Genomic DNA, 25,304 nt, shown 5'->3' with positions numbered 1-25,304 from the left:
AAACTACCATCAGAGTGAACAGGCAATCTACAAAATGGGAGAAAATTTTCACAACCTACTCATCTGACAAAGGGCTAATATCCAGAATCTACAATGAACTCAAACAAATTTACAAGAAAAAAACAAACAACCCCATCAAAAAGTGGGCAAAAGACATGAACAGACACTTCTCAAAAGAAGACATTTATGCAGCCAAAAGACACATGAAAAAATGCTCACCATCACTGGCCATCAGAGAAATGCAAATCAAAACCACAATGAGATACCATCTCACACCAGTTAGAATGGCAATCATTAAAAAGTCAGGAAACAACAGGTGCTGGAGAGGATGTGGAGAAATAGGAACACTTTTACACTGTTGGTGGGACTGTAAACTAGTTCAACCATTGTGGAAGTCACTGTGGCGATTCCTCAGGGATCTAGAACTAGAAATACCATTTGAACCAGCCATCCCATTACTGGGTATATACCCAAAGGACTATAAATCATGCTGCTATAAAGACACATGCACACGTATGTTTACTGTGGCACTATTCACAATAGCAAAGACTTGGAACCAACTCAAATGTCCAACAATGATAGACTGGATTAAGAAAATGTGGCACAGCATACACCATGGAATACTATGCAGCCATAAAAAATGATGAGTTCATGTCCTTTGTAGGGACATGGATGAAATTGGAAATCATCATTCTCAGTAAACTACCGCAAGGACAAAAAAACCAAACACCACATGTTCTCACTACCATCAGAGTGAACAGGCAACCTACAAAATGGGAGAAAATCTTCACAACCTACTCATGAGAACTATGAGAACACATGGACACAGGAAGGGGAACATCACACTCTGGGGACTGTTGTGGGGTGGGGGGAGGGGGGAGGGATAGGATTAGGAGATATACCTAATGCTAAATGACGAGTTAATGGGTGCAGCACACCAGCATGGCACATGTATACATATGTAACTAACCTGCACATTGTGCACATGTACCCTAAAACTTAAAGTATAATAATAATAAAATAAAAATTAAAAACAAAACAAAAAAAAACCAACAGGGTAACAAGAAGGATCCTTGTGGGTAATGGAAATGTTCTGTATCTTCACAGAATTAATGAAAATATCCTGCTCGTGATATTGCACTACAGTTTTGCTAGATGCTACCATTGGGGGAAACTGTAAAGGATACACAGAATCTCTTTGTATTGTTTCTTACCACTGCATGCAAATATACAATTATATCAGAATAAAGGTATAATTTAAAAAAGAGAACAAAACTGGAGGACTCATGGGATACCTTTTCAACATTTTCTATAAAGCAACAGTAATGAATAGCATCGAACATATGTAACTTTTTGTGGTTAAAAAACCCATAATAAAGTTTACCATCTTAACTATTTTTAAGTGTACAGCTTAATAATGCTTGGTATCTTTACTGTTTTAAAAGAGATCTCCAAATTTTTTTCATCTTGCAAATCTGAAACTGTATACCCATTAAACAGCAACCTTCCTTTCTCCCTTAGTCTTGTCCTTGTCACCACCATTATACTTTCCACTGCTTTTTTATGGCTGCATAGTATTCCATGGTGTATATGTGCCACATTTTCTTAATCCAGTCTATCATTGTTGGACATTTGGGTTGGTTCCAAGTCTTTGCTATTGTGAATAGTGCCGCAATAAACATACGTGTGCATGTGTCTTTATAGCAGCATGTTTTATAATCCTTTGGGTATATACCCAGTAATGGGATTGCTGGTTCAAATGGTATTTCTAGTTCTAGATCCCTGAGGAATTGCCACACTGACTTCCACAATGGTTGAACTAGTTTACAGTCCCGCCAACAATGTAAAAGCGTTCCTATTTCTCCACATCCTCTCCAGCACCTGTTGCTTCCTGACTTTTTAATGATTGCCATTCTAACTGGTGTGAGATGGTATCTCATTGTGGTTTTGATTTGCATTTCTCTGATGGCCAGTGATGATGAGCATTTTTTCATGTGTCTTTTGGCTGCATAAATGTCTTCTTTTGAGAAGTGTCTGTTCATATCCTTCACCCACTTTTTGATGGGGTTGTTTTTTTCTTGTAAATTTGTTTGAGTTCATTGTAGATTCTGGATATTAGCTCTTTGTCAGATGAGTAGATTGCAAAAATTTTCTCCCATTCTTTAGGTTGCCTGTTCACTCTGATGGTAGTTTCTTTTGCTGTGCAGAAGCTGTTTAGTTTAATTAGATCCCATTTGTCAATTTTAGCTTTTGTTGCCATTGCTTTTGTTGTTTTAGCCATGAAGTCCTTGCCCACGCCTATGTAATGAATGGTATCGCCTAGGTTTTCTTCTAGGGTTTTTATGGTTTTAGGTCTAACGTTTAAGTCTTTAATCCATCTTGAATTAATTTTTGTATAAGGTGTAAGGAAGGGATCCAGTTTCAGCTTTCTCCATATGGCTAGCCAGTTTTCCCAGCACCATTTATTAAATAGGAAATCCTTTCCCCATTTCTTGTTGTTGTCAGGTTTGTCAAAGATCAGATAGTTGTAGATATGCGGCATTACTTCTGTGAACATCTTAATGATAGTTATTTTAAGTTCTTTGTTAGACAGCTCCTAGATCTACATTTCTTAATGTTGATTTCTGGAGATTTATTGTTTTGTTTTGTTTTACGCATTTGGACCATGTTTCCCAGTTTCTTATTATACCTTGTGAGAAGAAGTATGTATGGTTGAAGTTTGGGCATTTGAAAAAACCACCACCTCTCTTAGTCTTTGTGTACTGGCTTTATGCAGGGAAAGGCCTTCACCAATCATCTCAGATCTTTTCTGGTATCTTCCTCCTGGCATCTCCCTGTGAAACTGCAGCTCTAATATGCTGCTTGCCTCTGTTTTCAGCAGCTTCAAAACTGGGGTGCTGTTCTCTTCAGTGCTCTGAAGCAGGGGAGTTAGAAAGCATTCCCTTGGGCAGCCAGTTAATTAGGGTGTTTAGCTGTTAACTAAATTTTCATGGGTTTAACTTCCACCAATCTAGCAAAGGGTTAGCTTAAAGTAGTTCACTTGCGTTCAATTGATGCAGAATAGAGTCTTGTAGTACTTAGGGCTGTTACAGAAATGAAGTGTAATTTACTTACTAAGGGCTTTGAAGGCCCTTGGTCTTATGTAACCTTAATTTCTTAGTTATAGTTAGTATTAATGGAGACATAGGTAGGAGGAGGGTAGAAGAAATAATACGTAGTGGGAAGAATAGTATGGGTTTTGTTTTTGAATTGTCATTTTCATATTACCAGATGTGGGGAATAGCGTCACCGAGATGGAATAAATTAGGCATATGTAAAAGTACAGGTTGAGTAGGGTTATGATAGCTATAATGGTTGGGGTAATAAGGCTATTGTTTTTTGAAAATTCTTGGATGATGATTCATTTAGGCAGGAACCCTGTTAATGGAGGTAAACCTCCTAGGGATAGAATTAGTGGAATTACAGGTGTCAACCATGTTAATTTGTTTCAGTCGTGAGATAGTGACAGGGTTGTGCTTATAAGGTTGAGTGCTAGAAATGTGGTTAAGATAAGGTAAATAATCACGTTTAGGGTGATGGGCAGTTCGAGCTTCTCTGGGCAGCTCAGGGGACAAAGAGGGAAATGACTCAGGACAGGATACATTCTACTCTGAGGCACACTTACACACACACACACACACACACTCATTCTCACAGTGGGACTGTGTAGACAGCCAGTTCACCAAACGTGCATATCTTTGGGATGTAGGTAGAAACCAGAGTACCTAGAGAAAACCGACATAGACATGGTGAGATCATGCAGACCCTATACATATAATGGCCCTAGCCAGGTTTCTTCCTCATCAACCTTATAAGGAAATGACCTTGAATGAAAGGACGTTATCTAAGGATCTTGATACAGTTTGGCTTTGTGTCATCATGCAGATCTCACCTCGAACTGTAACTGAAAAAAGTTGGTAAATAATTATCTTGTTTTTATTGATCTTTCTTCACTTGATCTTAGCTAAAAGGCTGAGAAGTGATTTTTATTGGTTTTTCTTCAATGTACATATAGCTCATATTTATTTCAGTGTTAAATATTAGAAGTGTTTGGTCTTTATTCAGAAGTTTGGTGATGTTTTTGTGACCAGAAATATGCTGTAGGAACTTAACTCTTGCTGATATCAATTAGCCTAGGGTAAAATGGGTTTTCTTTTGTTTCATTTTGCTTAAAATCGGTTTCTAAAAAACTATCAACAATGTTAAGGATTTACTATACACAATAATACTGATATTAATTGAACCCAATTATTAAAGCAAGTTAAAAGTTAAAAAAAAATCAGGTTTAGAATGGTAATGTTTGGGTTATAGATTAGTACTGCTATTATTCAACCTATGTGAGTGATTGAAGAGTAGTCTAAGATTTTATGCAGTTGTTTGGTTAAGCCCTTCTTAACCGCTTACTATAATGGATAGGATTGTGATAGACAGGAGGATGTTCGTGTTTGTTGATGGGAAAATTAGAAACATAATCGGGATAGGGGCTAGTTTTTGTCATGTGAGGAGAAGTATGCCAGAAATTAGAGAGGTTTCTTGGGTTAACTGGGACTCAGAAGTGAAAGGGGGCTATTCCTAGTTTTATTACTAGGGCCACTATTATTATTAAGGATGAAAACTGATTAATAGTGTTTATTGTTCATTGTCCAGAGGACAGGTTATTGGAAAGGATACCTATCATGAGAATTATAGATGTGGTGCTTGTGTAAGGAAATATTTGGTGGCTGCTTCTGTAGAGCAGGGATTTCTTTTTTAAATTAAGATTGGGGTAAGGGCTAGCACGTTTATTTCTAGGCCTGTTCAGACGAGAAATCAGTGTGAGCCTAGCATTGCGATAAGAGTTCCTGTGAAAACAGGGAAATAACAAGTTGAGCTAAGGGATTAATTGCCATGGGAAGGGTGTAACCAACATTTTTGGGGTATGGGCCCAATAGCTTATTTAGCTGACCTTACTCTAGTACATAGTGTAATAGGTAGCACAGATAATTTTGGATTCTCAGGGGTAGGTTCAATTCTTATAGTTCTAGAAATAAGAGGATTTTAACCTGTATTGTTTACTCTATCAAAGTAATTATTTTGTCAGACATATTTCCTATGTTTGGGGTGGCATGCTGGAAATTACGACCGGCATTGAGATATATCATATGCAGAATGCTAGTTTAAGTGGTAGGAAATTTTTTTATAGAAGATACAGGAGCTGGTCATAATGGAATCAAGGGTATGCTGTTCAAATTCATAAAAATAGGGTGGTTAAAAGAATGCTGTAGGAAATGAAATTTGTGGCATAGAGTTCTCATGAATATATAGTGTGTAGTGCTCCTAGGAAGACAGTAGTAGTTAGGACATTTATTATGATAACAATCATGTATTCTGCTATAAAGAAGAGGGCAAATGAGCCTGTGGCATATTCGATGTTGAAGCCTGAGACTAACTCTGACTCCTCCTCTGTTAGATCAAAAAGTGCTCGGTTAGTTTCGCTAGTATGGAGATAAATCGTATTATGGTTAGAGGCCATGATAGCAAGACCAGTCAGAGGAATTCTTGCACTGTGATAAGTACATATAAGTTAAATGAGCCACTTATCAGTAGAACTGATAGGATAATGGCTAGGGTGACCTTGTATGAAATTGTCTGGGCCACAGCTCACAATGTGTCGATTAGTGAATATTTTGAATTAGATGCTCATCCTGATCACAGAGTAGGCAGCCAGGCTTGATGTGGCTAGTATAAATAGGAGGCCTATATTGAAATTAATTAGAGGGTCTGGTATAGGGAGGGAAGTTCATAAGACGAGAGCAATAGAAAGGGCTAGGATTGGAGCAGTAATATAGAGGGTAATAGTAGACATTGAGGGCCTTAAGGGTTCTTTGGTGAAAAGTTTTATTGCGTCAACGACTGGTTGAAGCAGCCCATAGGGACCTACAATGTTAGGTCCTTTGCATAGTTGTATATAGCCTAAGAAAGATTTTTTGTCCAATGAATATAAGGAATGCTATAGCAATAAGAGTGGGGATAATGAGTAGGAAAAGGTTAATTATAGGCATATTGTTAAGAAGAGGAGTTGAACCTCTGATTATAAAGTTTTATGCAATTTCCGGGCTCTGCCATCTTAAGCCCTGTTCTTGGGTAGGGTGTGTGATGATTTGTTGGATTGAGATAGGATCATCTATGGAGCGAGGGTGCTTTATTAAGTGAGCCCTATTTCTCTTGTTTCATACTAGGAGAAATGTTAAATAGATAGGAACTGACCTGGATTATTCTGGTCTGAATTCAGATCACGTAGGACTTTAATCGTTGAACAAACAAACTCTTAATAGCGGCTCCAGCATTAAGATGTCCTGATTCAACATCGAGGTAGTCATCCCTATTGTCGCTATGGACTCTAGAATAGGATTGCACTGTTATCCTTAGCATAACTTATTCCATTGATCAAATTATTGGGTCAATGTGTATTCACTTAGAATAGTGCGGTCTTAGTTTAGGTTGTTCAGAGGTTGGATTATGCCCTGAGGTCACCTCAACCAAAATTTTTAATGCAGGGGGAGTAGGCTAGGGCCTGTAGGCTTGAGTTTTACTTGTATTAATGAACTAAAGTTCCATAGGGTCTTCTTGTCTTATTTGTTTATATCTGCCTTTTCATGGATACGTCAATTTCACTGATTAAAAGTAAGAGACAGCTGAACCCTCATGTGGCCATTCATATAAGTCCCTATTTAGGGAACAAGTGATTATGCTACCTTTGCACAGTCAGGATACTGTGGCCATCGAACATATGTCACTGGACAGGCAGTGCCTCTAATACTGGTAATGCTAGAGGTGATGTTTTTGGTAAATAGGCGGGACAAGATTTGCCAAGTTCCTTTCACTTTTTGTAATTTTTCCTTAGAGCATACCTGTGTTGGTTAACAGTGTAAACAATAGGGTGCTTATTATATTGTTTATTAATGTTATGCTGCTAACTGTAAGTGGAGTATTCCAGTCTGATGTAAGCTTATACAATGGAGAATATATTCATATTACTTATGTTAACATTATTGCTTCTATTAAGTAATAGATTAGACCAATGTGATGTTAGGGGTTCAGTAGCGTGATTAGAATTTAAGATAGTTAGATGTTGAGCTTAAACACTTTCTTAATTGGTGGCTGCTTTTGGGCCAACGATGGTGGTAATATTTTTTACTCTCTGTAGGAAGGTTGTTTCCTAATGTCTAAAGAGCTGTCCCTGTTTTTAGACTCAGTTAAACATACAGGAAGATTAAGTAATTCTGTGGGTAAATTTAAAGTTGAACTAAAATTCCATCTTGGACAACCAGCTATCACCACTACTCATCAATCTTCTTACTATTTTGCCACATAGGTGAGTCTGCTCTTTCAGCTGTTCTTGGGTGGTTCATCTGGTTTTGGGACACTTGGCTGTAGTTCTCTGTGTAAAGTTATTTCTAGTTAATACATTATGCAGAAGGTATAAGGGTTTTGCTTTGCTTTTTAATGCTTGATATAGTTCTTTCATCTTTCCCTTACGGTACTATGTCTATCGCGCCAGGGTAAAAATTTCTATTGCCTATACTTTTGTCTAAGGTAAATGGTTTGATTAAGATAGTTTGATAAAATTTTTAGCGAGGTTTGGGGATAGAGTTGGCTTAAAGTGATCAGGTCATGATGGAATCCTCCAGGTGTAAGCCAGATACCTTGGGTTAAGCTACACTTTGGTTTGTCCAAGCCTACTTTCCAGTACACTTACCATGTTATGACTTATCTCCTTTATACATGCATAGAAAATTATTAGTAATAGTGATTTCTAGAGGGATATTTGAGGAGGGTGACGGGTGGTGTGTGCATGCTTCATAGCCTTATTCAACCAAGCACTCTGCTCTTGGTTTATTGCTAAATCTTCCTGAGTCCTTAGATTTCATAAAGGTTGTCGTGAGATTTTCTGGACATAGAAAATGTATCCCATTTCTTGCCATCTCATGGGCTACACCTTGACCTAACATTTTTATGTGTGTACTTGTGCTTACTCAATAAACTTTTTAGGGTTTGCTGAAGATGGCGCTATATACGCTGGGGGCAAGAGGTGGTGAGGTGTATCAGGGTTCATTGATTATAGAACAGGCTCCTCTAGAGGGATATAAAGCACTGCCAAGTCCTTTGAGTTTTAAGCTGTTGCTCAGGCAAATGGTTTTGTTAATGTAACTCTAGTGGGGTATCTAATCCCACTTTGGGTCTTAGCTATTGTGTCTTCAGGGTATTAAAGCTACTTTTGTAGTATATTTTATTTCAGCTGGAGTTTTTTACAACTTAGATGGGCTTTAACTTTATTGAGGGCAGACCTTAAACACGCTTTACGCTGAGTTCCATTAGCTCAGGTTAATCGTGCGGTGGCTGGCACGAAATTGACCAACCCTAACTATTAGTATAGCTTAGTTAAACTTTCATTTATTATTAATAAAGATTTATCACTGCTGTTCCTGTGGGGGTGTAGTTGGGCAAAGTGTTTTGAGCTGTATTCATGCTTGATACCTGCTCTGAGGGCATTTTCGCTGGGGCAGGGATGCTTGCATGTGTAATCTTACTAAGAGCTAATAAAAAGGTCAGGGCCAAACCTATCTGTTTATGGGGTTGTGCAGACCCATCTAGATATTTTCAGTGTCTTGCTTTGAATAATTAAGCTACATTAGCTACATAAATACTTAAGTATAAAGTTGAAGTATAAGACAGAAAGAAATACATATAAATAGTCGTTTACAGTTTTGGAAATTCAGGGTCTTTAAAGTTGAATTGGCAGAGCTTTGGCTGAGAGGATTACTTATAATTAGAGTATAATTTATTTAGGATATGATATGTGGGGCAGTGCTTTCAGAGGGAGATGCTCAAGGTATTATATTAGTATTAGGGTGGAAATTGAGTTATACAAAATGCAGTATTAATTTAGTGGGAGGGTCTTACGATTTTTAGAAAAATTACATCAATTGAGTGGTAGCTGTTGTATTCATGGTTAAAATGTGATTTCTGGGCTCCGACTGGGTTGCATTTTAGTCTTGTTTTTGAGGTTTGGCAAGGGTACATTTACCTAGGTTGATGGTAAATTCAGAGATGGGGGTGGGGGTTGTGGATCTAATCGGAAATAGTTCTTGAAAGTGAGCATACGTGCAGGTCTACTGATTGTTATGTCCTTCAAGCATGAATTAATTAACACTGTATGGTTACTGTGTCAGCCCAGAATATTCAATAAAAGCTCAGCTTCTACAATTGATTTGGCAGGAATCAAATCCGAGTTCGTCTACAGTGGATTCAGCAGGGACTAGGCCTTCCGCGATGTTGAGTGATGGCATCCCCTACAGTTAAAAATACCAAATGCGTGACAGTGCTCCTGTGACTGGTTAATAGGGTGGTAGTCATTAGTCCATCTAGATGTCTTATTTAAGGGGAAAGAGTGGGCGATCTTAATTTTATTGACCTGACGTAAGAACTGGATGCCAGGTATAGTTTCAGTATAGTCACCCCCAAGTGAGATGGAGTCTTGCTCTGTTGCCCAGGCTGGAGTGCAATGGTGCGATCTCAGCTCACTGCAACCTCCAGCGATTCTCCTGTCACGGCCTCCTAAGTAGCTGGGATGACAGGTGTGTGCCACTACACTCAGCTAATTTTTGTATTTTTAGTAAAGACAGGGTTTCACCATGTTGGTCAGGCTGGTCTCGAACTCCTGACATCAGATGACCCACCTGCCTCCCAAAGTGCTGGGATTACAGAGACAGTTCTTTTAAAAAGAAAGAAAATGAAATAAACATACTTCAGTGGAACAAAAATGAGGCAATTCATTACTGGTAAACAAGCAATAATGAAAATACCAAAGGTAGTTATTCAGGCAGAAATAACAAATGCAGATAAGGATGTTAAGTGAAACTCTCATAAGCTGCAGGCGGCAATGTGAACTAGTGCAGTGTTTAAGACTGTTTGGCATTACTTACAAAACCTGTGACCCAGAAATTCCACATCTCTTCACCTACAACTATACCTTAGTAAATGGGATTTTGCAATGGAGTATTCCATGTGTATCTGCAGTCTTTATAGAATAGGAGAAACTTAAGATTAAGCATGATGTAGAATCTCTGTTCAGATGATGAACCTGATAGACATTAACTTGTGATGGAACCTAGCCTCCTGATATAAAGAAAAAACTGCAGACCCAGACGATTGGACACCATCAAGGTCATATCTGGATCTGCAGTTTTCTCTTTATACTGTCTTATATTTACCCCCATCTGCACCATCACAGCCCTGGGCTTTCCCAGTAGCCTAATGCCTGCAAATCTAAGGCTGTAGAAACCCTTCAATAGTCTCATTATTTTATTTTGGTTAAAACAAAATCTGTTCACTGATTTTTAAAAATCACCATGCAAACGGCTCCTTTCTATGCATAGCTTTTCTACTCAAAACTTTGTCTTTTATTTCAAAAGCATTTAGTCAGCAGTTATTATGTTTCTAACACTTTCCTGGTAGAGGAGCTTGCACAGAGGCTATGACTTCAAGTCAAGAGAGTGACAAAAACATAAAGATGAATGAGAAAACATGGTAATGCTTAGTGAATTAAAAGTACTTCCATCTTACTGGATTTGAGACAGCAAAGGGACAGAGTAAGAGATGAAGCTGGAAAGGTAAGGCAACCCCAGTTGTGATGGATCTTGCAGATATGATTGAATTTTCAATTTTGTGCTAAATAACTTGTCATGACTTTTTACAACTTTACTCACGGGCTTAAAGATTGAAGACTCCAATTACTCTTTCACCTACCTAAATTTTTCTGAAAGGCAAAAGCTCTCCAGAAGTTTAAGGATTGTCTCTCCATAAATATATTCACAGGAGGAATATAAAACTGTATTTTGGAAAACAATGTGGATTTTTTTCTATTTAATCTGTACTTGACATAGTGTAGTGTGAAAGGATCCAGTTTCCTCCCACTGGTCCTGGTTTCCATACCATAAACACTGACCTACTTAATACCAAGACCTCTCTCTACAGACTTCATTATCTACTTCCTTTGCAGGTTTATGTTGGCATGTTTTAAAAACTCTATCTAGGGATGCTTTAGCAAAAGGACGGATCAAATTTATCTGAAAAGTGAAAAAGCACTTCATTTTCTTCCTCTCCCATCTGTCTCCTTCACTCCTTTACCTGTTCTTCAGTGTTACGATCTCTATTACACTGATCTTTTCCCGTTCTTCTGATGTGTCTATGACCTTTTTGTTTCCATTTCTTCTGCTATCTAGGTAAGACTCATGGATCTTCACTTCAAACGCTCTCTTGATGTATCCTTTTGTTTTTTTACCCCCTTTGATTTCTACCTTGAAAGACCTAAATGAACATCTTCAAGTCCAAGGACAGACAGAAAAGAGATGGAGTATATAGAAAACATTAGATAGGGGCCAGACTGAAGTAAGAAGTCCACTATGCTCCTCTACCCGTAAGCTAGGCAAGGAATGAGGGGAGCCTAAACTATGGTAGTAGAAATACAACATAGGGATTGGATTCTGGGGACATTAAGAGGTGGAATCACATGACTGTTTCTGGCTTCTGCAGCTAGATAGGGGCCAGCCATTTGCTTAGATAGGTAATAGAGAAAGCGTAGACTTTGGAGGGCTCAAATTCTTAGCTACTATGCTCTTGACCAAATGGAGCTTTTCATGAGCTCAGGGGAGAATTCTGAGATGCACGTGTGACTTGGGAGTCATTCACATGTAAGCAGTAATTGGAGCCATGGGATTTAATTAACTTACAAAAGAAAAATGTGTTGAAAAAAGAAAAAAAAAAAAAAAAGGAGAGAATCAAGGACCAGGGCAGAAGGATCCATGAAGGAAAATGTGTCAAGAAGCCCATGGAAAAGAGAAAATAAGAAACCTGATGAATAAGCAGAATCGAATGCTATCAAGAGTTCAAAAAAGATAAGCCTAGAAAACATCGTTTGGATTTAATAACAAATAGTTAATCATTGGCACAGTGAGAATAATCATACAGATGGGTGGAAACTAGATTTTCAGTAGTTTGAAAAGTAAATATAATGTGATAAAATGGAGAAAGCTTAGATTGCTGTTTAATCAATTTTATAAAGGAAGAGGCCAAGGCATAGGTGAGACACTATTTTAAAGGTGGCAACAATTTGAGCAGGTTTAAATGTTTTCTTTTGTTTTAATTAGAAACAGGATCTCACTCTATCATACAGGCTGGTGTGCAGTGATGTGATCATAGCTCCCTGCAGTCTTGGACTCCAGAAGTCCTTCCATTTCAGCCTCCCAAGTAGCTTGGACTATAGGCATGTGCCACCATGCCCAGCTAGAGGTGGAGTCTTGCTATGTTGCCCAGGCTGGCCTAGAACATCTGGACTCAAGTGATTCACCTTGGCCTTTTAAAGTGCTGCAATTACAGGTGTGAGCCACTGCACAAAGCAATATTTAAATATTAATGGGAAAGAACTTCAAGGATAGATATAGAAGATGGGTGAGGATGGGAGATTAAAATGAAAAAATATTTTTCTGTTGCTTTATTTGAAAGGTAAAGATTAGGGATGAAACAGATGTAGGCCAGTAGGGTCTGGATGAAAGCAAGGAGAAGCTGGAATTTCTGCCCAATGGCAATTATTTAAAGGAGGTGAAAGTCAAGGTCAACAGCTAAAAGAATAGAACAGAGGAGAAGGAAATGAAAATAAGGACCCGGCTGACACTGGCAACCACAGATGTGTAATTTCAGATTCTCAATCCCTCCTTCACAATAGAATCACTTAGGAACTTTGAAAGAGTACACGTTCCCAGTTTCTCCTCTGAAAGATGCTGATTTAATTGTTCTGGGAAGAAATATATCTATCTCTATATAAAGATCTATAGATATGTATATATAGATATACATATATTTTTTTTCCCGAAGCTCCTCAGTTAGTTAGTTCTAATGTACAGCCAGAGTTCAGAAAGTACATTCTGGTGCCTTTGACTTTGTGAATTTGCACCAACAGGGTTCAATAGTCCAGATATGTAAGTCAGATATGGCAGGTGGTTGAATTGACCCAGAGTTGGAAATGGCTGTGCAGATTTACAGGAAAAACATTGAAGGGATGGTCCCTTGGGTCTAGGCTGAAACAAGAAAATAGACTGGTGCAAAATAGAATAGCCAAGCAGTGGCCAACAGGTGCAGAAGGAATAGGGAAGGATTGATCTGGACATAATGGAGAACTGAGTATCTAAATCCACTCCTTCATACTTTGGGAGGCTGACGTGGGTGATCACTTGAGGTCAGGAGTTTGAGACCAACATGGTGAAAGCCTGTCTCTACTAAAAATAAAATATGAAAAATTAGCTGGGTGTGGTGGCATGTGCCTGTAGTCCCAGTGAATCAGGAGGCTGAGGCCAGAGAGGCAGTGAGCCGAGATTTTGCCACTACACTCCAGCCTGGACGACAGAGTGAGATGCTATTACTGCTATTTTTTGAGACAAATAAATCCACTCCTTCAGTAATATACTCTGAAACAGTTTTTTAAACATTTCAGCACAAACCTAGAAAAGATGGTATAGAGGGTATAGAGAACAAGTGCAATTCAGTGCTTACAGTCTGGGGAAGCGGAAAGCATAGATACTGACTAGGACCTTTGCATCTGACCATCAAATTATGTCAGGGGAAGATTCTTCATGTATCAGTCTAAGTTTATTAGAGGACAAGTCTAGTGACTAAGAATATTTAGCAACTAAGTGATTAAAATCTTCAATTTTAGTGGTTATTAGGAAGTCACATGATTTGGGGATATTCCCTGCTCTGGAAGTAGAGATAGGAGTAATAGTTTTCTCTCAAGACATGATGAATGAAATTTAGGGACTCTGGCTATATTGTTATTCAAATGATCACAAGTTATCAGCATATAATATAAGGCTTTAAATAGTAGAGGCCCCAGAATGAGACAAATGATAGCAAGAGCAAAATAGGGCTCAAGACCAAACCTATTCTGTATGAATCTAGAAAAAATTGTGAAATACTAACAGATGATGTGTCAATAAGAGAGGGAAGAGATCCTGGGCTGATACAAAATGAAGTCTTGATAATTGCCTGGGAGAAGAGGAGAAAAAATGAGTCCTAAGAATTCTTCCACTATTTCATAAGGAATCTTAGAAGCAAGATAAACATTAGCCATTGGGATTCCTTTTCCATTGTTTTTATTTATTAAAGATAGCCTTGTTTTGTCTTCCTCTGAGACTGTTTGAATTGTAACTCTGATGCCCTCTGAACTTTGTTCTTTGATAAAAGTTGGGTAGAAAGAACACGCCACACACCACTATGAATCTGAGATAACTTCCTGACCTGTGCCTAAAAAGACAACTGTTTAAACTTACCAGGAGGCAACATATTTCTATAAAGATTTTTTTTTTTTGGGAAACAACTTTACCATTCCCATTAGGCTGACAAAGCCAGAAGAAAACATTTCCCAAGGTTGGTTTCCATCAAAACACTTTCACCAATATGGTTTCTGGAAAAAGCAATGTTTCTGTATGTTCTTCCTCAAAGGATGGTGCCTTTTAAATACCCTACATTGCACATGTGACACATTAGGAAGAGCATGAGATTTTCTACCCTAGACATTCCTCTCTGATTTTTTTCTTCCTCCTTGCAAATGAGTGATTATAAATGGAAGCATTTATGATTTACAGTTTTTCTAAACACTTTTATAGGTGATAGTTTAAAGTGATTAAGATCTGTATTTCTTTTCTCTTCTCAACAGGCTCTTTCTCTTCATAAATTTATGGCACCACTCTCTTCCAACTGGCTGGCTTATGTTGCATTCGTGCTATTCAGCTGACTCTTCCTCATAACTGAAATGCATAAAAGCTAAAATATGGCTCAAGGGATTTCAGTTGGACCTCATATACTTGAGGGGAATTTTTCAGCATAGAATTCAAAGCCTCTCATGTTCTCAGGGATCTGATGCAACAGAAAAACAGAACCAGGAAAAATAATGCCTCTTACTTCTAATGCTACACAACAAGGGGAGCTGACCCCTTGAGTTCCATTTGGGAGGAGGACAGATGTTGGCATCTAGGCAAATGTACCCCCACTCTACCTTGACCCAGGAAGTGAAAGAATGATGATGTCATCTGTAATAATTGGAATCCAGGGAGTGTAATCTACATAATTAGCTCTCCATAGGGAAGTGAACAGAACCCTCCCTTCTATACTTTAGTGTTCTCAAACACACTGAGAAAAGGTAGAGTGGAATGTTCAAATATTAACCAAAGAAGCAAACACTAAAGTCAGAAGATGTATGTTAAATTTCTATATAGCCCCCAGAGTGACTTTTCAGTATAATCACCTCTGAACTCAATACAATTAGTGTAGTAATTGGCAAGTTTTTTGACTTTGCCAGAGAAAAATGTATTTAATAAGAAACTTAATTATCCCAGTCAAAATTTGCTGCATTAATACCTGTATCATTCTTGGACATTTAACTTCACAGGATTTAACTAAGTTATTGAATCGCATGCAAATCAGGACATGAACCATGCAATTGTTCTTGTATGTATTGTCCATGGAGCTAACCTACCTTTTCTCTTGGAGCAGCTGTTTTTGATGGCAAGAAAACAAATGATATTTTATGGTATTTAAAATTGGGGATGAATATAAATCATTCTACCATGAAGACACATGCACCCGAACATTCATTGCAGCACTATTCATAATAGCAAAGACATGAAATCAACCTAAATGCCCATCAGTGACAAATTGGATCAAGAAAATGTGGTACATATACACCATGGAATAGTATGCAGCCATAAAGAATAAGATCATGTCTTTTGTGGGAATGTGGATAAAGCTGGAGGCTATTGTTCTTAGCAAACTAATGCAAGAACAGAAAACCAAATACTGCATTTTCTCACTTATAAGTGGGAGCTACACGATAGGAACACAAAGAAGAAGAAACACACTGGGGTCCACATGAGGGGAGAGAAAGAGGAGCAGAAAAGATGGGTACTGGGCTTAATACCTGGGTGATGAAATGCTATGTACAACAAACCCCTGTGACACATGACATGTTTACCTGTGTAACAAACCTTCACATGTATCCCCAAACCTAAAATAAAAAGTAAAAGTGAGGATGACTATTTACCCATTAAAGCAGCTAAAATGAAAAATAGTGATAGTACCGAATGTTGGCAAGGATGCAGAGAAAGAGGATCCCGTATACACCCCTGGTGAGAATGTAGAACTGTGCAACTACTCTAGAAAATATTTGGCAGTTTCTTAAAAAATTGAACATACACCAACCATATGATCCAGCAATTACACGCCTGGGTATTTATCTCAAGGGAATGAAAACTCATCTCTACACCAACACCTATTTACAAATGTTTACAGCAGCTTGATTTGCAATAGCCAAAAACTGGGGGTTGGGGGGAACCCAGATGTCCTTCAATGGATGAATGGTTACACAAACTGGTATACCCATACCACGGAATACTGTTCAGCAATAAAAAAGAAAAACTACAGCTTGAATCGACCTCAAGGCAATTGTGAGTGAAAAAAAAGCAATCTCAAAAGGTTATATGATTCTATTTACATAATATTCTCAAAATGACAAGATTATAGAGATTGAAGTACAGATTAGAGATGGGTAGAGGGAGATACATGTGACTATAAAAGGTAACACGAGAGATATGTCATGATGGACTAGTTCTCTATCTTGTAGTGGTGGCTATGAATCTATACATGACAAAAGTGCATAAAACTATAGACAGGTGTGCCCATACACACAAGTGAGTACAGGTAAAAATGGTAAGATCTGAACACAGTACGAGTATTGTGTCACTGTCAGTTTTCTGGTTTTGCTATAATCTTATGTAACATAACTTAAGTTACCATTGGGGGAAATTGGGTGAAAGGTACATAAGGAAGCCCAGAAGATTTCATTATAACCTGACCACTTTGAGCCAGCTTTAGCTCCAGACTTTGCTAAAGAATGTCTAGTATTTTTGCAATTTCCTGTGAATCTATAATCCTTATTTTAAGACATGAAAATGGGGCTGTCCTTTGAAAATTTTTAAAAAATAGGCCAACTTTATTTTATGGAACTAACAAAGCCAAATTGACAATATGGAAATGTATATGGCTATAAAAGTGAAAGTTAGTTATTCACAAACTTGTACCTTTGTATGAACAGCCTATTTTCATGTTTCTGAAAATTCAATAACCTGACTCAATGTGTTTATTGACATTTTCTTCTACCTGTGAAATGCCTATCTTTCCTATTAAAAAAAAAGTTCCGGAAAACCTAGCAATGACATCTATTGCTGTACAATGTCAAGATGCTATCTTAGTGTTTGCTTCTCACCCTTGCCATATCTCTCTCCTTTCTGAAGACATGCAGCAGTTGATAGTAGCCACTGGGGGTTCAGACTTCTACATGGCACATACTAAACCTTGATTTCATACCCAGTCCAACAGTAGAAGCCCAGACTTACAGACTAGTAGAACACTAATCTGCTTTCTTGTAAAAGTTCACCAAAGCAGACAGATGTATGTGTGTTCATGTTCATTATCCACCTCAGAACACAAACATATCCTAGTTAATGAGAAATTTAGGGCTAACGGATTTTTCTAACCTCTGGAGGAGATACAGTCTTCCTTACTAGATCTATGACCCTGCAATCTGGGCAAGAGAATCCCCTTCCTTTGGAATCCCTACTCTGGTCCCCATCCCCATTCCCATGTTCTTCACCATGGGACAAGGATCTCAAGTTTCTTACAAAAGGCTAAAAAACGTCCTGGGTTTCTTCCCAGTAGTCAGATTATCACAGGGTGCAACTTTTGACCAATGAAAAACATAAGATAGCTCTTTAAAAAGGCACAAAAAGAAGATATCTTCCTAGGGCTATGGACGATGGAGTGAATTTTAAAAGGAGTATTGTGAGTTACAGACGATAAAGGAGGAGAGAAATAAACCAGGATCCGTATTTCCAAATTCTAGAAGTTGGTTTTAAATCCTTCCGGGACCTTCCAGGACAATATTGCTGAATCTAATCAAACCACCAATAGCTAGGCTTCTGCATTGCAATACGATGATGACAAGGAACAGGACTCCAAACATAACACCATGCACCATGAACCAGAAAAATGCTGATCATCATTGGTTCCAGCTTTTAATGGAACCAATTACTCAAATCCCCTCAGAGAGGAAGAAGAGCTTGGGTCTGCCCAGGGACTACTGAAGAGATTCCCAAGCGCTTAACTTCAGGCATTATTTGGGTTAGGAGCTTCAATATTCACATTTCTTCTTTATTTCTAAACAGTGTTCAGACGGTGAGACATACATATAACTGAGGTGACTGGAGAGATGAATGCCCCCTGTTCTCATACTTAGAGAGTCTAATTTAGTTTGTACTAACATTTCCAAGATCCCTAATATCTTTTTTGCCTTCCTTCATATTCTTGCTTTGAAAGGTGAATTTATGATGTCATCATTTAGGACTCAAGAGCGCTATGCTAACAGGCTAGCATAGATTAAAAGAATTGTCCTGAGATCATTGCGTTGGATACATAGCTGCATCAACTGTCAATAAATATGATCATTCTCTAAGAGAAGTAATAACAATTAAACCCATCAACTTTCACTGAGGTTGAGAAAACAAAAGATGTTCCAGTTTACAGTGGCCCCATGCCAGGAGACTGCTGAGACTGGAGAATAATCAGACTGCAGGCCGAAGAATGCTATCTTCCAAGAAGAATGTGCTAATGAAAACTTTCAGGAACAGTGATTTCCTCAAGGTTTCTACCAGCATGTTAATCAGTCAGGACCTCAAAGTTTTACGGATCAGGTAAATATTTTCTGGCAGGTGCAAGGAGGAACAACACACAAAATTTCCTCTGAGAAAATTTACTGGGAATAAGGTCTGATGTTATACGCTGCCTATGAACTTTTTTCAATAACCATAAATCAGCCTGCTATTGATGAAAGATTGAAATATCACCTAGACCTGTGAGGATATAAGTATAGCTTATGGAGGAAGCAGGAGCAAAAAGGAAGAAAAATACTGCCTGGAGAATGAACTTGGAGTTTTCTGGCCTGCTCAAGATTAAATAAATGTTCCTTGCCTTTGGCAAAACAGTTAATTTTAAGTCTCAGCTTCAGGAATTAGTATCACTCTCCTCTGAACTCACTTCTTTTGATAAAAGTTCCAGGTTGGAATTTTTTTTTTTGAGGGGTCAGGTAAAAGATTGTGACTCTGAATAACATATTTACCTAGTGATGACTTCTAAAAGCTCAGCTGCATAACCAAGTATGGTGGAGTCAGATTCACAGGTAGCAATAAAAGTAAAAAGCCACTTTGTCAAAACCTAATATATCTGAAGTGAAACTGAGTTATGGAGTCCAAAATTTCATTTTTATATTTTTCTGTATTCAGAGAGGTAAATACCCCCATTGCTGAGACAAAGTGTTCCATCCTATGTTAATAGTTGTTCAACATCTTTGAGGTAGCCAGAGAACTGCCATAATCCCAGAACAACCTGAGTGTTTTTGCTGCTATCACCAGACATGAGGCACCTTTCTGACACTCAGTTCCATATTGGTAAGTGAAAATAATCACACCTATCCCATTGGGTTTTTAGGAGAATTAAGACAAACACAAAGTCTTGCAAGTAATAGGTGTTCTATGGTTGGCAGCACTGAAGGAACACACTTGAAAAATGATCAGGGTTGAATATGTATTCTCAGAAATTATTCTGGAATCATCTCAGGCTACAAATTCAATTTGTTGGCTTTTCTCTGAGAAGCATTCCCCCAAACTCACTTTCTTCTTAACAATGGACTGTCTAAGCCAGGAGCATGGGTTTGCTTTTTGGAAGCACTGTTTCTCTCCATGCAGTGGCTACTTCAGAAGCATCAGAAAACATGGTAAGTAGAAGCTAAAATTGAAGTCACTGGAGGTTTTTGGATGCGAAGGCCTGGCAGTATTCACTTATTTTTAAACTGCACACACATGCGTCTATCTACTCTGGTCAGTGTTCTTGTTATCTGCCACTTCCAAGCATGATTCTTTTCTTCTCCTCCTCCTTCTTACCACCATGGAAACTAATGTGACCCTGAAACGTTTCTGTGCCCTTTCTCTTCTGGTTCGATGTCACACAGTCTGTGTGGAGAATTGGAGGTTACTTCAATTCATCTTTCATTCTGTACGTTTTGCCCTCCAAATCTGATAACTGCTTCCTTCCTTAAAATGATAAAATTCCAGAGCCTCTCCTCCCACTCAACTACATTCTCCTTTCACTTCTTAACAGTGAACTACCTCATAATTATTATTCTCCACATGAAACTTTCCCATTAGACTTCCTGTTCTTTTTTGTTCTTGTGGATAAGAGGATAAAATGTGAGCTAGAAGATAATATTCACTTTTATCTGAGTGAATAAGGTACCATACAAGTTCTAATTAAGTCTTCAGGATCAGGCTGGAGGGGAGATAGAGGGTGGGGGTATTTAGTAGAAGGCCGCAGGGCTTCTGTCTTGTTTAGAGTATTTATATAAACACAGAGGATACATCAAATTTGCTGATGAACCAAAATGTAGAAAGATAAATAAAAATTGAAAGAAGAGTCAAATCATTTTAGCATATTAGAATAATGAACTAAAGCCAAGAGAACAGAACTTAATATGAAATATAGGTTTTTCCTGTTAAGAAGTAGTTGGTTATAATAATGAGAAAGTAAAAAAATCAAACTATTAGGAAGGGGATATGTCAAAAAGATGTGGAGCTAACTGGAAGAGCTCCCAATGGCCAAAGCTGGACAAATTTGAGCAACAATATAAATGCTGGATTATAACCTAATGTATAAAATATATGAGTTCATACTGCTATAAATAAATGGTTGAATTAATTAATAACTAGAGAGAAGGGAAATCTCCTGTATTGAAGAATTCCAAATCATTTACGTAGATACTCCACCCTCAAAAAGTGTATCATAACTCCTCAGTCAAGCTATGCACAGTGACTTTCTTCCAAAGAGTATATAGTATAAGAATCTTAGTATGTATCCTGACATGATGAGCTGAGAATGGCACTGTCATAGTCCATTCTCTATTGCTATAACAGGTTACCACAGAGTGAGTAAATTATTAAAAGTAGAAATTTATTTGGCTCAGGGTTCTGGAGACTAGGAAAACCAGGAGTGTGGAACCAGCACCTTGTGAGAGTTATCCCATGGGGAAAGGCAGAAGGTGGAAGAGAGCATGAGAAACAGGCACAAGAGGCCCTACTTGCTATATAATAACCTACTTTCACCATCCACTCCCATGATAATGATATTAATTCATAAGGGCAGAATTCTCATGAACCAATTACCTTTTATTAGGCCCCACCTCCCATCACTGTTGCATTGAGGAGTAAGTTCCCAACATGAACGTTTGTGGGACACATTCAAACCATAGCAGGCACTTTACTTCTGTGTTCTTCTTGCCTAAAATCCATACCCCAATATAATCATGAGAAAAACAGACAAATCCCAATAGAGGGATATTCTACAAAATACTTTATCAATACTTCTCCAAACATTCAAGATTATCAAAAACAAAGTCAGAGAAACTGTCATAGCCAGAGGAGTCTGAGACGTTACAACTAAATATAACATGGTATCCTGTTTGGGATTCTGGAACACAACAAGGACATCTAAGTAGGGTGTGAACTTTAGTTAATAACATGCACTATTGATTCACTCATTGCAATAAATGTAGTATGTTAACATAAAAACTCTTTACTACCAGCACAATTTTACATAAATATAAGCTATTCTAAAATAAAAGGCTTATATTACAAAAAGGTGAAGAATGAGGTAGATTTTATTTTGAAGCATCTAAAAAATATTGGGGAATGTTAAGGTAAATTTTAATAGCTGACAAAGTAGCAAAGTTGGCATCTAAAAAATATTGGGGAATGTTAAGGTAAATTTTAATAGCTGACAAAGTAGCAAAGTTGTGTCCAAACTACAAGAAACTAAAGTTGCTTCCTATTGTGTTTCCGGTAAAATGAAACCTGAAGTATTACATTTGATTCTGAGAGTTAAAGAATTATACTTTAAAAATGTAATATATCTAGACAACCTCATTAAGGTAGGTAAAGATTGGAAGGTTATTTCACATGAAGAATGTTGTCTTAGCTTGGGTTCTCCCTTGAAAGAGCAGCACTTAAAACAAGGGCTTATGAGTCAGTAGTTTTTGTTTTTTTTTTGGTTTGTTTGAAGTGATTCCATGTAACAGGAGCGGAGGACTTAGGAGAATGAAATAGGAAAGGAGAAAAAGTTGATACAAGATGTTTTCTTGCTGTGGGCACCTAGAGTTCATTTCTATTGACCCTTAAGAAGAGCCATATAGAATGTACCCATCATTTTCTCTTGAAGCACAGAAGTGGGGGTATTTATACCTGCACTTGTATCTCCCATGGGCTAGGTGTTGCCTCATGAACTTAGAAGCCTCTCGTCTTTCCCAAGCTGTGCATATAAACTCATGCCTGGTTTTATGAAAGCACCAAGGCGGGGAAGACTTGCTATGCAGTGGAGATGAGGTGAGTTGTTACCAAATTACTACTGTGTGCAGCTGGTTACAGCAGCAATAGATGGAATAAAAGATAGGCCAAAAGGGTGTGAGGCAAAGAAAAGAAGGGAATCTTTTCACAAGGAGAAGAGATATTGGGTGTCTCCAGTAGGAGAGGGAGAAATATCTTTTGTCACTGTAGGGGAATGGACCAGGACCTTTGATGGAAGTGACAGAGACACAGCTTTTATCTCAATCAGTCCTGTTCAGATTAGCAGTGGGAGATAGGCAAAGAAGAGGTAAACGAGTAGAAAAATGGGGATACATAGAATATGCTAGATATGATGCAAAATCCAAATGCAACAGTTATTCCAATAAATGTGAATGTTTAAACTTATTAGTTAAAAGACTGGCATTAAAATTTTTTAAATGAAACAAGGTATATGAAGAAAATATAATACAACAAAAACAATATCAAAAGCTGGACTTTGTAAGAATATGAGACAAAAATGAACTCAAACAGAAAACATTTAATTTTGTTTGCATTAGGTTTACCTGTTTGTAACTGAAAAGCTTTAAATAGCAGTAGCATAAAACTCATAAAAGTATATCTCTCTCATTCCCATAAAATGAGAAAAAAAGTCAGGAAATGGGCTGGGATGGCAACTACAAGCTTTATCAACTTAAATCAGGTTGAGACCTGGGAAGCCTCAGGGAAAAAAAAAAAAAGACATATTCCCCATGGCCATTTCAGATGTAGCCATAGAAATCAAATGATTACAGTAAAACATTCTAGAAGTCAAAGGTAAAAACTAAAGAGAAAACTATCAAAGGGCAGAATCAGGATCTAATCCAGAAATTTTCTGTACTCCACAGTAGAGGAGGCTTTCCCCATGTGTGTCCACTGTATTTTAAATCTGCTATTAACCAGTGGATGCTGTGTCTCTTTTATTCTTCCCTTTTCAGAATGGGAGCTTTTACTGAGGCTACCCTGGCAAGGCTTCATTGTTATATAGTGGGTATGTGCATATGACACATATAGCTACCTGTTCTTAAGCCATGAAAACATAAGGTCATATTCAGACCTGAAGGAAAGGGTTATGCATGAACCAAGGATCTCAGATTTTGAGCTTAAAATAGTCAATGGATGGGGCTTTGGGTTGTCTCCCTTGGCAGGAAGTTCTCTTCTATGTATGAAAAGGACAAAATAAAAGGGGTGGAGCAAGATGGCAGAATAGAAGGCTACAACAATTGTCCCCTGTTGCAAGGACACCAATGTAACAACAATCCACACCAAAAAAGCACCTTTGTAAGCAGCAAAAATCAGGTGAGCACTTATGGTACCTGGCTTTAACTTCGTATCACTGAAAGAAACACTGAAGAGGTAGGAAAAGCAGTCTTGAATCACTGATGCCACCTCTCCTGAAATCCTTGGCCGCAGTGGAGAGTGTTTCTGTGCCCTGGGGAAGAGGAAGGGCAGCAATTGTGAGATACTGAACTCAGTGCTCCCTTGTTATAGCAGAAAGCAAAACCAGACCAAATTCAGCTAATACTCACCCATAGAGGGAGCATTTAAACCAGTCCCACCCAAAGAGGAAGTGCTAAGGTTAGTGGTCAGATCCTGAATTCCCACAAGCCTTGCTATGACAAGCTAAAGTGCTCTGGGGCTCTAAATAAACTTGAAAGGCATTCTAGGCCACAAGGACTGCAACACCTAGATGAGTCCTAGTGTGGACCGGAGGAGCATGTGACATACTGAGACACCAGCAGGGGCAGCTAAGGGAGTGCTAGTATCACCTCTCCCCTTACCCCAGGCTGACCCTTACCCCAGGCTGCACAGAGCACAGCTCCAAAAGAGATCCCTTCCTTCCACTTGAGAAGAAGAGATGGAAGAGTGAGAAGGACTTTGTCTTATATCTTGGATACCAGCTCAACCACAGCAGGAAAGGACACCGGTCAGAGTCATGAGGTCCCCATTCCAGGCCCTAGCTCTCAGAAGACATTTCTAAACACATTCTAGACCAGAAGGGAGCCTGCTGCCTTGAATGGAAGGACCCAATCCTGGCAGCATTCATCACTTGCTAACTAACTAAAGAGCCTTGAGTCCTGAATAACTAGCAGTGATGGCCAGGTTCTACAATGAGGGCCTTGGGTGACACTCTGAGACTTGCTGGCTTCAGATGAGGCTCAGCACATTCCCAGCTGTGGTGGCTATAGGGCAAGTCTCCTGCTTGAGCAAAGCAGAGGTAAAAGTAAAGGGTACTTTGTCTCACACCTTAGGTACCAGCGCAGCCACAGGAGGGTAGAGCACCAAGCAGACCCTTGAGGTCCCCAATTCTGAGACTTGGCTCTTGGATGGCATTTCTGGACTTTCCCTGAGCCAGAAGGCAACCCGCTCCCCCTGAAGGCTGTGTCCCAGACCAGGCAGCATTTACCACAAGCTGACTGAACAGCCCTTGGGGCTTAAGGGAACATCAGAAGTAGTCTGGCAGTACTCTGTGTGTGTGTGTGTGTGTGTGTGAGGTGGAGGTGTCAAGGGGGGAGGCTCCTCTGCCTTTAGAAAGGGGAGGGAAGAGTAGGAAGGACTGTCTTGTGGTTTAAGTGCCAGCTTCTCTGCAGTACAACAGAACACCAAGTAGACTTCTGAGGTTTTTGCCTCTAGTCCCTGGCTCCTAGACAGCACTTCTGCACCTTTCCAGGGCCTGGGGGAACTTGCTGCCCTGAA

At 38.7% G+C, this 25,304-nt stretch overlaps 1 long non-coding RNA gene across 1 annotated transcript in view; it reads right to left on the bottom strand.

Moving 5' to 3' along the window:
- Nucleotides 1–25,304, bottom strand: part of LOC129135690 (uncharacterized) — a 122,392-nt gene that overhangs the window by 30,199 nt on the left and 66,889 nt on the right. The window contains exon 2 of the long non-coding RNA XR_008536694.2: nucleotides 23,924–24,039. This is a non-coding gene — a long non-coding RNA (uncharacterized LOC129135690). The remainder of the gene's footprint in view (nucleotides 1–23,923; nucleotides 24,040–25,304) is intronic.

This window comes from Pan troglodytes, chromosome 7, assembly GCF_028858775.2.
Source record: "Pan troglodytes isolate AG18354 chromosome 7, NHGRI_mPanTro3-v2.0_pri, whole genome shotgun sequence".
NCBI classification, from domain to species: domain Eukaryota; kingdom Metazoa; phylum Chordata; class Mammalia; order Primates; family Hominidae; genus Pan; species Pan troglodytes.
Note: the sequence above shows the minus strand (reverse complement) of the source record. Positions and strands in the feature narration are given on the sequence as shown.